Consider the following 7,224-nt stretch of genomic DNA (forward strand, 5'->3'; position numbering starts at 1 on the left):
GGGGGCAGAATTCTCGTTGGCGGGGGCGGCAACTGTGCTACCCTGGGAGGTTGTAGTTGTAAGGGGGGTGCTTAAAACAGTGGACCTGGAGCTGGAAGTGGAGAGTTCAGGATCCTGCCCAGGAACTCGGCAGACTCCCCAGCAAAAGAGGCTGAACATGCTGCCGGGCCACTGGCATCCCTGGCTTGGTCTTTTTCGTCTTCTACTCTATCCACCTGTTCTCTTTCTTAAAAATCCCATATAGGATCCCATTATATTCATCTCAGAGCCCAGTAACAGTTCACAAGTGAGCTGAGAGGACCGCCAACGTCTGGCGTCTGTCCACCAGAATACCTGTGCGTCCTCGATGGGCAGCGACAGTTCAGAGAGGGCTCGTGACCCTTCCGCAACCCAGGTTCCTCCATGGAGACAGTGACCTGCTCAAGAAAAAGGAGTCAACGATTAAATCATGGGATTTCAGGCCTTAGACAGGGGGAGATGTTTGGGTGAGTGCAGGTGAGTAGGAGATAGGTGGGTTCTTAACGCAATGAACTTCTCACCAGGCATTTATTAAGCCCTGACCGTGTTCAGAGCTCTGCAGAAGTGCGGGAGATGCAAGCCTGGGTTCCTTTTGTCCTGGGGGAGCACACCTCCACCAGGGCATCAGAGATGGGCCAGAGTGCATGTCCCCTAGGAGGCTGCGGCCCACCAGCTGGGCCCAAGACAGCCTCGGTCCCCTGTTCCACAGCCTTGCAGCTGGTTTTGCCCATGAGCAAACAGCCCTGTCCTAGCCCAGGTCTCCTGGTTGGAGAGAGAGGCAAGGAGATATCTGTGCTCCTTCAGTCTGCACAAAGCCCTACAACAAGTGTAGAGCCCCTGAGGCTCTGTCCCCCGTGAAGCTGAATTAGGCATGGAGAAGAGGGCGACAGGTCTCCTCCCCAAGCATAGGGAGGATGAGAGGAAGGGGCGGCTGGGACGTACCCCCCAGTACACCACTGCAAACCCCTTCCCTGTCTCCTTCATCTGCCTCTGGTACACTCACTCTCAAGGATCTGCGGGTGTCCTGTTCAGGGCAGAGGGAAGCCAGGTGGCCACAGTGCCTCCTGGGCCCACTTGCTCAGGAGGCTGTAGCAGTGCTGTTCAGGGCAGGCGGATAGGATGTCCCCAAGCAGTCCACGGGGCTGTGGGACACCTGGCCCCAGCGGCCTCCAGCACTGCTGTGAGCAGCACAGGCCCATCCTCCTGTTCTACCCGGGCAGTCTCCCCTTCCCCCCTCACCCCCCGAGGCAGCGGCTCCTCAGCAGAAGGGCAGCTGGGGCCTTAGGCAGAGTGGGAGTCCCCCTGACGGATGGCATGGACACCCCAAACCTAGAATGTACATCCACTTTGATGAGCAGAGGGCTCCACTGTGTGTCAGGACCAGGTCCTTCCCTCCGGAGTACGGCGCAGGCCCAGAGCAGCTCAGTCACTGCCCAGAAACGGCCTCTGATGGCAGAACCTGGGGTCTTCCTTCCCCTGGAAGAGAAGAGGTTACTCAGATGCCTGGCCCAGGGGGCTGAGGGAGGGGCTCACTCACTGAACATGGAAGATTTCCAGAAATGGTCTCCCTAAATCTCATTCTCTCCCCACACCCCATCGCCTCCTTTCATTTACAGGGTTAGGGTAAGGGTAAGGGCCTGTCACTCATGAGGCTCGGTGGTATCTCGCTGTGGCTCCATCTGACATGTGTCCTGTATGGGGTGACTTTTTGCATGTCTCCAAGGCAAGATGTCATTTCTGAGTTGTTTCAGGCAGGGTCTGTGTCCAGACTTGAGAACTCTGACCCATCTGGAGGTCTGCGGCACAGGTCGTGAGGTCTCTGACCTCTGGGGCCTTGTGTCCAGGGTGACAGTTCTCTGGGCTGGTTAGGGGTCTCTCTCCCAGAGTGTGAGGTGTCTGATCTGTTTCACGTGCTGTGTCTGGAACATAAGGTATCAGTGCAGTTCTCCCTCTGTGTTTAAGCAATCAGGGCTTGAGCTCTCCTGAGGGTCTGTGTCGAGGACGTGACATATTTGAGCCTCTTGAGGCTCCATATCACACAGAGTTTGATTGAAACAGAAGAGGTATCTGACTGTTTTGGGGCTCTGCCTCCTCCTGAGTGTGACCTCTCTGGCCTGGTTATAAGTCTGCATCCCAGGGATTGAGGTTGCTGATGTTTAGAGGGGTTCACTGCGTCTCAGGTTGTAAACTCTGGGCTGTGTGGGCATTTGTGTACCACACTCTGAGGTCTGTTAAGCGTGTGTTGCACGTAACATTGTGCCCCAGGTCTCCGCGTTCCCTGTCCCAGTCCTCTCCGCTATTTATGTGTGTGCTTCGCAGGGTGTGTGCCCTAAGATTTTGCGGGCTTCTGGGTCCAGGGTGTGAGTGTTCTGAGGTGACTGGGCTCACAGGTTCTGAAGTTGCTAAAATGCACGTGGGTCTGTATTTTCGAATCTGATATCTCAGAGCTCTTTTTGTGTCTCTGTTCTCATTCATTCAATTTCTGAGGAATTTGAGTTCCGTGAATTGTTCATTGTTCTGTGTCCAGTCTTGAGACCTCTGAGCTGCCCTTTCCTAGGTTGGTATCTGGGTTCCATTTGTGATTGGACTATTTGGTATGGGATGTTTCAGAGCTGGTAGGAGACCTGTGTCCCACAGTGAGGTCTGGTCTGTCTTTCGTTCTGTGTTTCAGGGTTTCAAACGGCTGAGCTATTTGGGCGGTTATCTCAAGATGAGAAACAGCGTCACATAGCAAGGTTCAGACAGAAGCTGTCTCTGATCTCCTTCTGACGTTTCATTCTGACAACTGTCCAGAAACACAGTGGGAGGTTGTTCTGAATTGACTATCTGAGAAGGTGTCCACTCCAGCTCCCCACATCCCAGCTTCCTTGTCTAGACCCTTGAGTTTAGGTGGCCGGCTTCCCTCTGACCCTCCCCTGGGGCAGGAATCACGCCACTGTTTTGAAAGTCACGGGGTTTCCCTCGGCCCCACCTGTAGAAATCTCATCGTGGGGAAGAGTTTATTCTGTGTCTCTGACAAAAGACACAGAGCAGGAACCCCCTCTCTCGGGGACAGTCAGCACCCACACATCTTGTCCTCCATTGTGTGCTTAGTGTCCCGCCAGACCTCACTGACAGTCCAAAACTAACCTGGACATGACTTCCATGTCGCAGCTCTACAGAACACACACTTCAAAGCCTGGATGCCCTCCACCCTGCTGGGATGGTAGGAGATTCCAGCTCTTTGGATCACCTTTCCAAACCTTAATCTGACAAAATTATAAAAAACTGCATCACGGCCCCTTCCCCCAGTCACACACATCCTGTGAAAGCAGAATTCAGGGCTGGAGGTGGGAGCGGATGCAGGTGAACACCATCTCCAGCCAGGGAGAACGCATGTGCCCGAGACTGGCTCAGCTGGAATGTAGGAGCAACGTGTCCAGAACATTCAGTAGAAATGTGAGTTGGGCTGAGGAAAGAGTAAACTACCCCAGAATGTTACCTCCATCTCCAACAAACACACAGATGACTTCTATTATCTCGTGAGGACCTGTCTGACACACCCTGCACCACAAGGCAAGGATTCGGAGTGAGAAAAATCATTGTTCCTTTTCTGGAAACACACAACCAGGGACAATCCAGATGGGTTTGTAACTTCCCTTGCTCTTGCATAAACTGCACACCTTGGGATCACATGGCAGGTGGAGGTGACTTTCTCTGCAACCACTGGGGCTGGCGTTTCAATCTGATTTCAAAAGAGCAGGAAGCTTTGTCTGCCCTAATAAGGGCCACTTTCTAATATACCCTCTGTCTGATGTAAAGCAACCCCTCTCTTCATTTTCATGTGTCCCCAAGCCTGCAAAGGATCAATGCCTCTGCAACCAAGGCTGCCACACAAGAGCATCCCTGTCTCCCCGGGGTGGGAAAACTTCCTTCTCGCTGACATGTTTGCTCTTCGGAAACTCTCCTTCCTGCCTGAGCCCCGATTTTGGTCATGGTCACGGTCCCCACTGCGCAGTTGTCTGGCCATGTGACATCTCAGGCCATCTGGGACATCTCCTCACCTGAGGGGGCAGGAGAAAGGGAGGTCACTCCCCAAGGGAAAACATCAGGGCATTTCTAGCTTTTCCTGAAACTTTCTCTAAAATGCCGTAAGGCACACATCAAAGGTTGATGAGTTATTTCAATGCTACTTCTTCACAACCGTTTAAATCAATGCATGCTGAGCCTACGCTTGGTAACAGACATGGAAATCACCCCGCAGTTGAGTGGCAGGCAGTGGGATGTCCACCACATTGGGAGCAAGTCAGCTGAAACACTGGAGTGTACGTGGCGGGGGCGGGGGGGAAGGAGGGAGCTGGGTACCTGGTACCCTTCTCCTTGTCTGCAGAAGAGAAAGAAAAACTTGCAAGTGGGAATAACCGGAGGAAAAGGAAGTTATACACACACTGAGATCCAAGCGTTTCACGCTGGCCTAATCAAATTGATCACGAACATTGATCTCTTCAGTGTTGCACAAACTGCCACAATTTGCTTTCAGTTTAACATGTCAAGAAATAACCTGAGGCTCCAAAGTAAAGCCACGATACTGAATAATTCTCAATTCCTGCAAACTAAGCATCTGGGTTTGAAATCAAGCCCAAAGTTCAGGCCCTCTAGTTCAGATCAGAGCTGCGGGGCAGCAGTTGTGCCTGAAACTGATGCAGCTGCAGCCAGAGGGGGACTGTGCCTGGGTGCACAGAGGGCTCCGTCACACGGAGGAGCAGCAGACCCACAAGGGTCCCATAGCCTAGTTGGGGAAGCAGACTCGTCTCTTCAAGCAACAAATCCTTAGCGAGGGTCTTCTATGTGCCAGGCACTGCCCGAGGATGTGGCATACACACATCAGCGAACCAGATCAAGGGAAAGCCCTGCCCTGGATCTCACATCACCCGAAGGAGAAGTTGTAGGTGGCACACAGTAAACGCTCCACGTGGTAATGTAATAAATTGGACAGTACGTTAGAAGGTGATGGGGGCTGTGAAAAAAAGAAAAAGTATTTAGATCGTGGTAACAAGCTCAGGAATGTGTGGAGGAACTGGGTTAGCTGCAGCTTAAATTATGAAACAGAGTGACCCGGGTAGGCTGCATTGAGAAGGTGACATTTTGACAAAGACGTGAATGGGTAGAAGAGTCAGCCAAGCAGGTTTGTGGAGTCAGGGCTTTCCAGAGGGAACAGGTGGGAAAAAGTGTCAGAGGCAGAGCATGCCCAGCACAGCAAAGACGCTACAAGGATGTCAGTGCAGTTGGGAGCAGGAGTAAGGGCTGAACAGGGACAGGATCCTGCTGGGCCGAGTAAGCTTATGGTCAGTCAGCTAGACCAGAAAGGACAACCAAGGGACGTAGATACTTAGGGTACATCTGTGTGGACCAGCCAAGTTCAGGCAAAGCAGGGACACGGTGGAAGACCAGTCTAAGACAGGATGGTTTGGGCAAACAGCCAAGACAACCAGGTGAGGTGGACAGAGCTCACCCGGACTTGACTCATGTCTCCATCCTGTCTACATGTCCTGGTCGCCGTGGACATCTGGGCTGTAGCCACAGAACCACATATTCAGTTAGCAGGCCTGAATTCACTCCAACCATCCTCCAAATGAACAGTGCAACTAGGCGCACTGGCCACTGGGACACGGGAAACTTTTCGTGACTGACCAGTGCGGTCCCACTGGGAGGCTAGACCTGAGACTCAAAGTGGAACGGATTGGTCAACACATGTCTAAAGGATTTAGTAGCCTCTTTTATTAGAAGTTCCGGAATTAGGGATGGGATAAAAGATACCATCCTCTTCCCTCAACCCAAACGGAAGAGAATGTGACTGCAGAGACGTCCTCTGCTCACTCGGTTCTCCCGTACCATTTCTAGCGCTGAAAGAACTGCTACAATAACAGCTGCCCATGACTCACCAGTACCCTGGACCAAGGTCCTTCATTCACCGAACGAACATGTCCTAAGAGCCAAATGCACAGGAGGTCTTTATGTGCTGGACACAGGTGGGGGATGCAGGGATGCACTGCACTGTCCCCTCTGAGCAGGTGACCCCCACGCTGAGGTGGGGTCAGGTGAGCAATGGCAGAACTCAGGGAACCCTCGGGATGCAGAGGAGAGCACCCGCCTCCTCGCCCAAGGGGTGTGTGCGTGAGAGGCTCTGGTCAGGACACACTGCTCTGGTCAGGAGAGGTTTGTGCGGGAGACCCTTTGGTTATCCACACTTTACACGAGAGAGCGCTGAGAACAGAGAGCTCGACACGGCAGGAGCAGGTTTCCACTCCTGGTTGATCTTTGGGGCTCCAAACCACCTTGAGTCTGATCAACTCCAGAGCTGTGTGGCAGCCACTAAAAACACTCCCTGTGGCTGTTTCCCTCCATGCTCTTATCTGTTAAACAGAGTGAGGCCAATGGAGACATAACGTGGGGGTGGGGGTGGACTGCAAAAGTCTGTCTCATATGGCAAAGTGCCTCCCCCAGGGGAGCCCTAGAAGTGAAAGTCCTGCTCAGCTGCAAGCTCCGAGGCAAGCCTTTCACACCACGGGGACTCCAGGGCCGCTCCTCAGATGGAAGACATGCAGCATCTTAGGGCCTTTCAAGGTGTCTTTGTTCTGCATTTCACAGGTGGACACGGTGTTGGAAAGACGCTATCCCATCACGGGACAGTATCTGCATCCCGTCAAGGAGGACTTAAGCAAAGTCTGTCGTGGAAAGTGTATGAGTGGAGTGGACAGAGGCCTGGCTTTGGAGTCAGACAGAACCAGGGTGTGATTCCCAGATGCAGCCTTTTCAGCATCGGTGACCTAACCTCTTTCGGTTTGGGTCCTTGTCTGTAAATGGAGGGTTTGACACTTACCTCTCTAGGTCTTTGGGAAATAAAACCCAAACATGCGCAGCACACACTAAGTCCTCGCTAGCCAGGCTCCAGGAAGAGCCATTCACGTTGCGCCATGTGTTAGGGACACCTCAGTGAGGAGGCAAGCATGCCAGGGTCCCAGAAAACCCTGCCCTCCGATTGTATTTCCCATTCATTGGTCCATTTGGGGATTTAAAAGGAATCTCCAACACGTGCTCGTCAGTAAAAATATCGAACCAGTAAGTGTGCCTTTTTATCCGGGTACTCCCGAGGTAAAATAGAAATGGCTCTCCTTAACCTTAGGGCTGAAGGTAAGCAGGAATGAGGCAGAGGAGGAGGGAGGAAGT

Source organism: Propithecus coquereli, unplaced genomic scaffold (genome assembly GCF_000956105.1).
Source record: "Propithecus coquereli isolate 6110/MARCELLA unplaced genomic scaffold, Pcoq_1.0 Scaffold671, whole genome shotgun sequence".
Lineage (NCBI taxonomy): Eukaryota > Metazoa > Chordata > Mammalia > Primates > Indriidae > Propithecus > Propithecus coquereli.